This window comes from Terrapene carolina, unplaced genomic scaffold (genome assembly GCF_002925995.2).
Source record: "Terrapene carolina triunguis isolate 2854851 unplaced genomic scaffold, T_m_triunguis-2.0 Scaffold21, whole genome shotgun sequence".
NCBI classification, from domain to species: Eukaryota; Metazoa; Chordata; order Testudines; family Emydidae; genus Terrapene; species Terrapene triunguis.
In genome coordinates this window covers 9308381-9316328 of record NW_020664372.1, presented here as the reverse complement: position 1 = coordinate 9316328, position 7948 = coordinate 9308381, and positions in this window count along the sequence as shown.

Genomic DNA, 7948 nt, shown 5'->3' with positions numbered 1-7948 from the left:
GAAATTCATCTCAAGGCCAAGATGAAATTCTGAACAGATGTAACCGATGATGCCCTGCCACATATTATTTTCTAAGCAGAGCTAGTCAGTCTCTGTCAGCCTGGTAAATTCAGCTGAGCAGTTCTGTAAAAAAAAGAAAAGAAATGATTTCAGTCGATGCTTTAGTATCTTAGAAGCAAAATGCATTATTTAAAAGTAATTAGGAAAAAATAGGAACAATTGAATTATTACACATATAATGGAGTTGCAGATTTTTTTTTTAATTCCCTGATAAAAAAATTCTCTATTTATGTGGTTGTTATACATAGGAAAGTATCCATATTACTTGTAGTTCAGCTGGATTTAAGAATATATACCACTCCAAACTGAAGACCATTTTCATTGGCTTACTTTTGTAGTTAGGGGTTCTCTTATTTAAGTGGGACCCAAATGCATAATTTATGTTTTCACAACTGTGTCCAGATAATTAAAATATTAATAGTTTACATCCACCAACCCCCAAGACAGCTGTGTTCATCTTGGATAATGCAGATCCCAAACCCCAGAATAAAGCACATAAGAGCCAAGGAGAATGTGTTCACAGTAGAGGGTATCTAGCTGTGGAATTAATTTGTTGAGGAGATTAGATGACCCCTGAATCTGACCTCCTTTAGAAAACAATCCAAAAGCTTCTTGTTTGATAAAACATTTCCATCATAAATAGAATGACATTCACAACATTAACCATTAGCGTCTTCCAACCTCAACTTCCCTCCCTACACCAAGCAGAGTTTTCTATCTCCCTAAAAGGGAGAAGAGTCAGAGACTCCATGAAGTCCACTAGAGACTTCAATATTGACAATATATATTATGCGGAAGGTGCTCAGAAACCATGGTGATGAGTGGCAATTCAAAATCTTAAGATAGTCTGCTAGTGGCTAGATCCACAAAGGGATTTAGGCACCTTCTGCCACCTTGGCTGCCAAAATCCTCAATGCCCCGTTCAGCTGCCATCTAACTCTGTAAGTGCCTAAATTCCCTAGATGCCTACATTGTCACTGGAAAACAGCCCTAGTCACTTATATTTCCACCAGTGAATATGAGCACAGCTGCCTCAGTCCTGGTGCCCGTGGCTAGCTCATGCCTGAGCACCAGCGAGAGCCTCATTAGGCATTCTCCACCTAAGTTGCCTGAGTGGTCCAATCCCAGAGAGTGTTCAGAGACCACCTGCTGGATCAGACTGCCTCAAAAATCCATGCCAGAGGAGAAATAGGTGTCTCCCTTTTACTCAGTATCACAGTGATGAGCACACTCACCCAAGACGTAGGAGATTGCAGTTCACATCACCACTCTCCTTGATATTGGAACAGGGACTTGAACCCACATTTCTCTCATGAATGTCCTAGCCACTGGGCTATGGGGTATTTTCAGGTGGGGCGTGCTAAGTCTTGCCCGTTGAAGCTGTTCCACTTTGTATAAATGACACAACTATTTACTAGCCCCAGCACATGTGGTGCTATAGGCCAGTGGGTAGGGCACACACCTTAGCTTTAAGAAGGCCAGTTTGAGTCCCTGCTCCAATGACTAGGCCAGGTTTTTTATTTGATTCAGATCTCTCTGTCTCTCTGTGGAATTAACCAGACAGTCCACTCTAGATCGCAAAAACTTTCCAATCAAAAATGGCATTGCCATCCAACTGTTTCCATAAAATATTTTAGTTTTGACAAAATAGCATTTTCTGATGATTTTTTTTCATCCAAAATTTTCCACTCAACAGTACCCATGAGCCTGCAGAGAGATGCACTTGGGGAAGAGAATAACAGAGAGAATATAAGGAGACAAGAATAGGGACATCTCAGTGGTGCATTGGACACTTTGCAGAGCCCCTGGGAGCTGAAAAGGAATTAGAAAGCAAGACAAAGCAAGCATCAAAGGGGTCTTACAACATTGTGGAGGCATATGGTAAATGAGAGATCCTAATATACATTAGGCCTGTCAGTAATGGCCTGGAGAAATACAGAGTTGTGTTGAGATGGAAGGTAATGCCGAAAAAGTGGTGTCAGTAATGCCATGTCTAATACAAGGATTTCAGCAGCTATTGACACAGCACCATTGGCAGCAAAATGTTTCCTAACTGTTCTTCAGTATATATGCAGAAGAGGATGCTGGGAGTTGCACATCCCCTGTACATTATAGAGTTGTCTTCTGTGGAGGCTTTTTATTTCCCAGCATGTGGAAGGATTTTGGAGGCCAGGACAGAAGTGGAATCAGGAGGTCCCACATCCTGGCAAATAACTGCTTCTCTGCTTGCCTCTATTGAACAGCCATTGTAAAGCCTGACCACTGGGACCAATATTTGATCCAGAGACTCTAAAACTTAACTGTGATTTTCTGGTATTTTAGAAATATTAAAATAATCCTGTTCTCATATTACTTGATCAACATATGTAGTGAATGGACAATCAATCTAGAATTTGATCACTTTAGTTTGACATTTCAGTCTTTCCCTCTTCTTTAACTAATAGTCCATGATCCAAAATACACTAATGCAAAAAGTGCTTGCATGCTTTAGGTAGCAGAAGAATATCTCATTTCATTTGCTGAGATATTTATATACGTAATGCATTACTAAGACTCACTAGATTGCTCTTAAAAAGAAAGCTAAAGAAGCCAAACTATTTTTTCAGCAACCAAATTAGTGGTTCTTTGTAAATGCCATATAATTGTAATGCTGTGGGAGATTGGAGACATGAAAGAGGGGTTATAAAACATCAGCTCTTCAGAAGGAAAGTCTTGATATTTAAACAAAACAAAATATAATAGGTGCAGATTCTGTCATGGTTACTCATTATAAATATTAATTTATTCTTTGAATAGATCCAGTGATTTCAATGAGGTTTCACACAGACTGATCTAATGCTCAGTTAGTTGGCAGAATCCTACACATTGATAATGAAGGGCCGATTAAGAACCTTTAATTAGAAACTTCCACAATCCCAGATGGCCTGCATAAGGAATGGGCAGAATGCTGCCCTTGTGTTCTGAGATGCATGACATCCCATAATGGGTGGGGATAAGGCAGGGCCATGTTCCCATCCCTGATTCACCCCATCCTACAAAGTAAGACCAGTGCAGCAGGGGTGTGTGCTGCACCTCATACAGAAATGTGAAGATGTGCAAACTATTTCTGTGCCCTGGAGAGCACTAGTGCTTACCTTGTGGATGTCCAGCTCCACACTGCCCTTGATGTACTGTGCCTTAAAGGCACAATCAAGCCATTAAAAGTTAAGATTACAAAACAACTGGTAATATTTCCCTAGTAGCTACTTGCCTTTAAGTGCTCCATTTCCAAAACTATTAGCAATATCAGAGTGCTTGAGAATGAGTCACAATGACATAACCATGTGTATATTACGGCTACATCTGGTGTTCGATATATTGAATCAGAGGCAACTTGCTTAGCTATGGAATGAAATGATGTATGTTTTTTACAACTTGTTTTTGAGACCATGGTTTGATCAGTATGTGAACAGTTTATAAAACCCACAGCAGATGGAAAATGTGCAGTATCATACAAATTTGTCATTTGCTGCTGCTGTGTATCTCTAGAAGAGTTCATCTATAGATCTTCTCCTGAGAAGAACATCTACAAAAATTGTTCTAAGCATTTGGAGACACCTGTGATGCCTCCAGTTGTTACTTGAAAAGGATTTTGTTGCCAGCAATCCTAATGATGGAGATTAAAAAAAAAGAAAAAAAAAACATGGCAGGATTCTCTACATCCTTTTTGTCTTTGTTTTGCTTTTTAAACTCCTCACTGAATATAAACATAGTTGGGCCAAGCTATACTTTTGTTCGTGTTTCAGATTAAAAATGAGCCCTAGTCTAATTTCCCCATTAATAATCTCTTGCTCACTCTCTCATTTTAGAGATGTAAAGATTAGGATTTTCAAAAGTGATTAGTGTAGGGGCTTCGTTTATAGAAGAAAAGTGCCCAATACTTTCTGATAATCAGGTCTCATTAAGATTTCTCAGATTAGGCTCACAAAATTGAGAAAGTCAAAATCACTAGCCGCTTCAAAAAAACCTTAGCAAAAGAGTCGCTGACAATGAGCAGATATTGGCTTATAATATGTTGTAGTGAATACCAAGCATCATTGACCCAGGAGCCAAGTAGTGACCAAGATGAAAAGGAAAGTGAAAGATAAAAGCATGGGAACAGGTAATGTTGCCTGGGAGTTAGGGAAAACAGAAGTCAACCAACAATAGAACCCAGAGGGTGTAGAAGGGAAGGAGAAACCATTCAGGAAGGGTGACATTTATGTTTATCCAGCAGAATAGGGCAGAAATGTGTACCCAGCTTTTTAAAAAGAATATGCCTTCCCCTTGAAGTGGGACACTGGGGAAAGGTTTTGGAGAGCTGCTTGACACATTTAGACCCCCGATCATGAAATGTGATCCACGTGGACAGACTCCTATGTTTGCACACAGTCCCACTGATGTTAATGGGGTTTTGCATGGGCACACGGTTCCATCTACATGGATCAAATTGCAAGACTGGAGCCTAAATTTACTGATTTTCAGTAATTCTGCAATTCTTGAAAGTATTTTTAATCCCTTCTCCAGCTGAATGTCTCTTTAATGGAGATGAAATGGTATGCATGGTAGCTGATTGAACAGTCTCTGAGACCCAGTTTGTTAAATGTATTTAAGCATTGTTCTGTTCAGTGTTGCAAGGCCTAAGTGATTTAGATGGTGACGTTCTATTTTTAAAAGTAATTTAGATTCTTAAGGCTGGATCAGTGAAGGTCTTCAGGGACTAAAGATATAGATAGGTGTCTGGTGGGATTTTTAGAATTGTGTCAATATCTAACTCCCACTATGATAGCATTTGCTATCTTGTAGAAGTCTTGAGGATTGTTTTCCTCAGGAGTGGTCTTTTATTGAGTAATCCAGTGAAGGAATTACTTACGGTATTAGTGCATTTACATTTCCAGTAGGAAAGAATCAGAATAGTAAAGATGATTTGTGGATTATAGCTGGCTTTTGATTTTCTTGCCTTTACCTTGCATAGTTGTATGTCTCATGATTCCTACCAGATGGGATATAAAATGCGTAGCACTCACCTCTAATTGTTCCATTTTTCTTCTAAAAATGTATGATATTGAGACTGAACATAGATCTTTTGTAAGGAACCAGTGTCACCTTTAGGACCTAGAATCAATGACATTTCATTGTTTCTATATTTTTCCATCAGAATAACTCTTTTCAAAAATATGTTTTGAAGGAAGATGATTTCGTTAGTTTCAAAGAACCAAAAGAATAGAGATTGGCCTGAATCCAAATATCCCTTACTGTAACATTCAAGGCTGGAATCACTGTAAATGGGTATGCACGGGGGGGAGGAGAGGATTACTTGATTCCAGCACTATGATATAGTAACACTGAGCTCAGGTATGACAGTGATTGATGATGTGCCTTTATACATTATGGGAAAGCCTATTGTGGAATTTTCAACCGTGCTAAAAGCAGAAAATGCAAGAATCTTGCAGAAAAGCCTGTAATTCTGAAACTTTATATGTGATGTAATTCTTCTGATTTCAGGGACAAAAAGGGAAAGGTGATGATATCGGTACATCTCTCCAGGTTGCAGTAATGAAAATTTTAACTCATTTGCATTCTGCCTACCTAAAATTCCTCGTGAAGATTCCATTAGATATGGCAATTTCACATGCTGTCCTAAATTTGCTAAGTAATGCTGCTGTGCACTGATAAACAGTTGCTCTGTTATACCCCAGAGAAGGCAGCATTTAAATGTTGGACAAATGGTTTCCAAGAAATTCCTATAAATAGGCTATGCTCCCCTCTACGTATCTACCTCTCCATCATATCCATCCCTTTTCATGCAGTGATTTCTTTGGGGATGATGTGGGATGTTTCTGTTCCCTCACTTAGGTTATAGCCCTGCAGAGGGGAATCTTTTGGGATCCTCCTGGATGAAGTATAAGATGATTTCTTTTAAATGGCTCAAAACACAGCTTGACAGATTCAAGTATAGAAGGTCAGTATTCAGTTTTTTAAATAGATGTCATGATCAGTAGGAGCATTAATGGCCAGAGAGGAATGGAAAACACACAACTACATTTTCTCCTTCTCCCTATCCTTCAAAAGGAGTATTTCAGAGTGAGTCTGATTTTAATTTTTTTCAGCTTCTGATCTCAGAAATTACTAGTGCTCATCAGAGATCTAACTGCACTGCAAATCCCAAGAATGTGAGAAGATTTTCAATGTGTGCCTTAAAAAAATAAAATAAAACCCAGCACTCTCAGTCAGGGCCCTTTCATTTCAGTAGCCTGTGAAAGATCTCTCATGCCTCCACTGCCCTGGTCCTTCTGCAGATATGTACATCAAGCTCATTTCATAAATGGTGTTAGTTGGCTTTTTTTGTTTGTTTGCTTGGTGAACAAAACCAATTAATATGAGCCTCAATAGTTCATCAGTGTGTTATGCAAGTATATGGGCTAGAAGGTGGCTTTGTAAGCTATGAGCAAAAGGCACCCTATAGCGGTGCTACCCCAGACATAGACAAGGAACCAAATTTCTACCTCAACCACAATCTGGTTCCTGGTTCGCCTTGTGCCAAGGGCAACCTCCACAGCTGTGCTGGCTGGAATATTGTGGTTAGTTAGAGTCAAGGCTATGCCTACTCCCTGCCCTGGCCCTCCCATTGCCTTCTCACCTATATGGAAGCAGAAGTAGTGGACCTACAGAGGTTCTGTCTCATGCTGTAACCTGCAATATTGGTAGCATATATGGGGAAGCATGGGTCCAGAAGGCCACAATCTGCCCCATATTAATCTGTTTATTAACACATACTGTATTTATAGGCACTACTGGTAAGATATCATGTGCTAGAGTCACAGACAAACACCCCCCCCCCCCGCAAACCCTGTTACATTTGGTGTCTAAATCCCAGAATCAGCCCCCACTGGGATTCATAAAGCTCAGCTCAGCTGCCCCTGAACCATGTAGGCATCTAAACTTGCTTGGTACTTAATTGTTTTTCAGTAAATGTTCCTTCAGTGCCTATGCCTTTGAGCATACACACTGTAGCCCCACTGTAGTGGGAGCCCAGGATCCAGTCCCCCTGCTCCAATGCATTTTTTAAAAATTATTTATCCACAGTAGAACAGCTTCAACTGGAGAAACTGACAAAGCCTAATATCAGACTATCCCATCACCCAGCGGTTTGAGAGCTCAACTGAGAGGTGATAGATTCCACTTCAAATTGCTTCTCCCCAAGAAGTGGAGGAGGGACTTGAATCACAGGGCTCCCGCATACCGGGGGAGTATCCTAACCACTGGGCTAAAACAACGAGGAGTTCTTGTGGCACCTTAGAGATTAACAAATTTATTTGGGCATAAGCTTTCGTGGGCTAGAACCCACTTCATCAGATGCATGGAGTGGAAAATACAGGAGCAGGTATAAATACATGAAATGATGTGAGTTCCCTATTGTCTATTGAGACAAATCAATTGACAGCAGGATACCAAGTGAGGGAAAATAACTTTTGAAGTGGTAATGAGAGTGGCCCATTTCAGACAGTTGACAAGAAGGTGTGAGTAACAGTAGGGGGAAATTAGTATTGGGGAAATTAGGTCCTCCTCCTCCTTGCTAAAACGGTTCAGGTACCTGCCTTTCAGAGAGGGGTTACAGCTGAGATGGGAGGCTCCTCCATGCACTCCAGATTTAGTCATCTATCTCCAAGAGAGGGGAAATATTTAGCGCACCCCGATCAGATTGACATCTCCCATTGGCTAGATTAGATGGGGATATCTTGCTGGCTTGTGTGATTCCTATTCTGAGGAATCTCTTTCTCCCCAATCATTGTATACAGAGCCTAGCTGCCAAACTCAGGCTGTATGAATTGCAGTGTTTTCCTAGGTGCCTAAAAATTAGGAGTGGCAA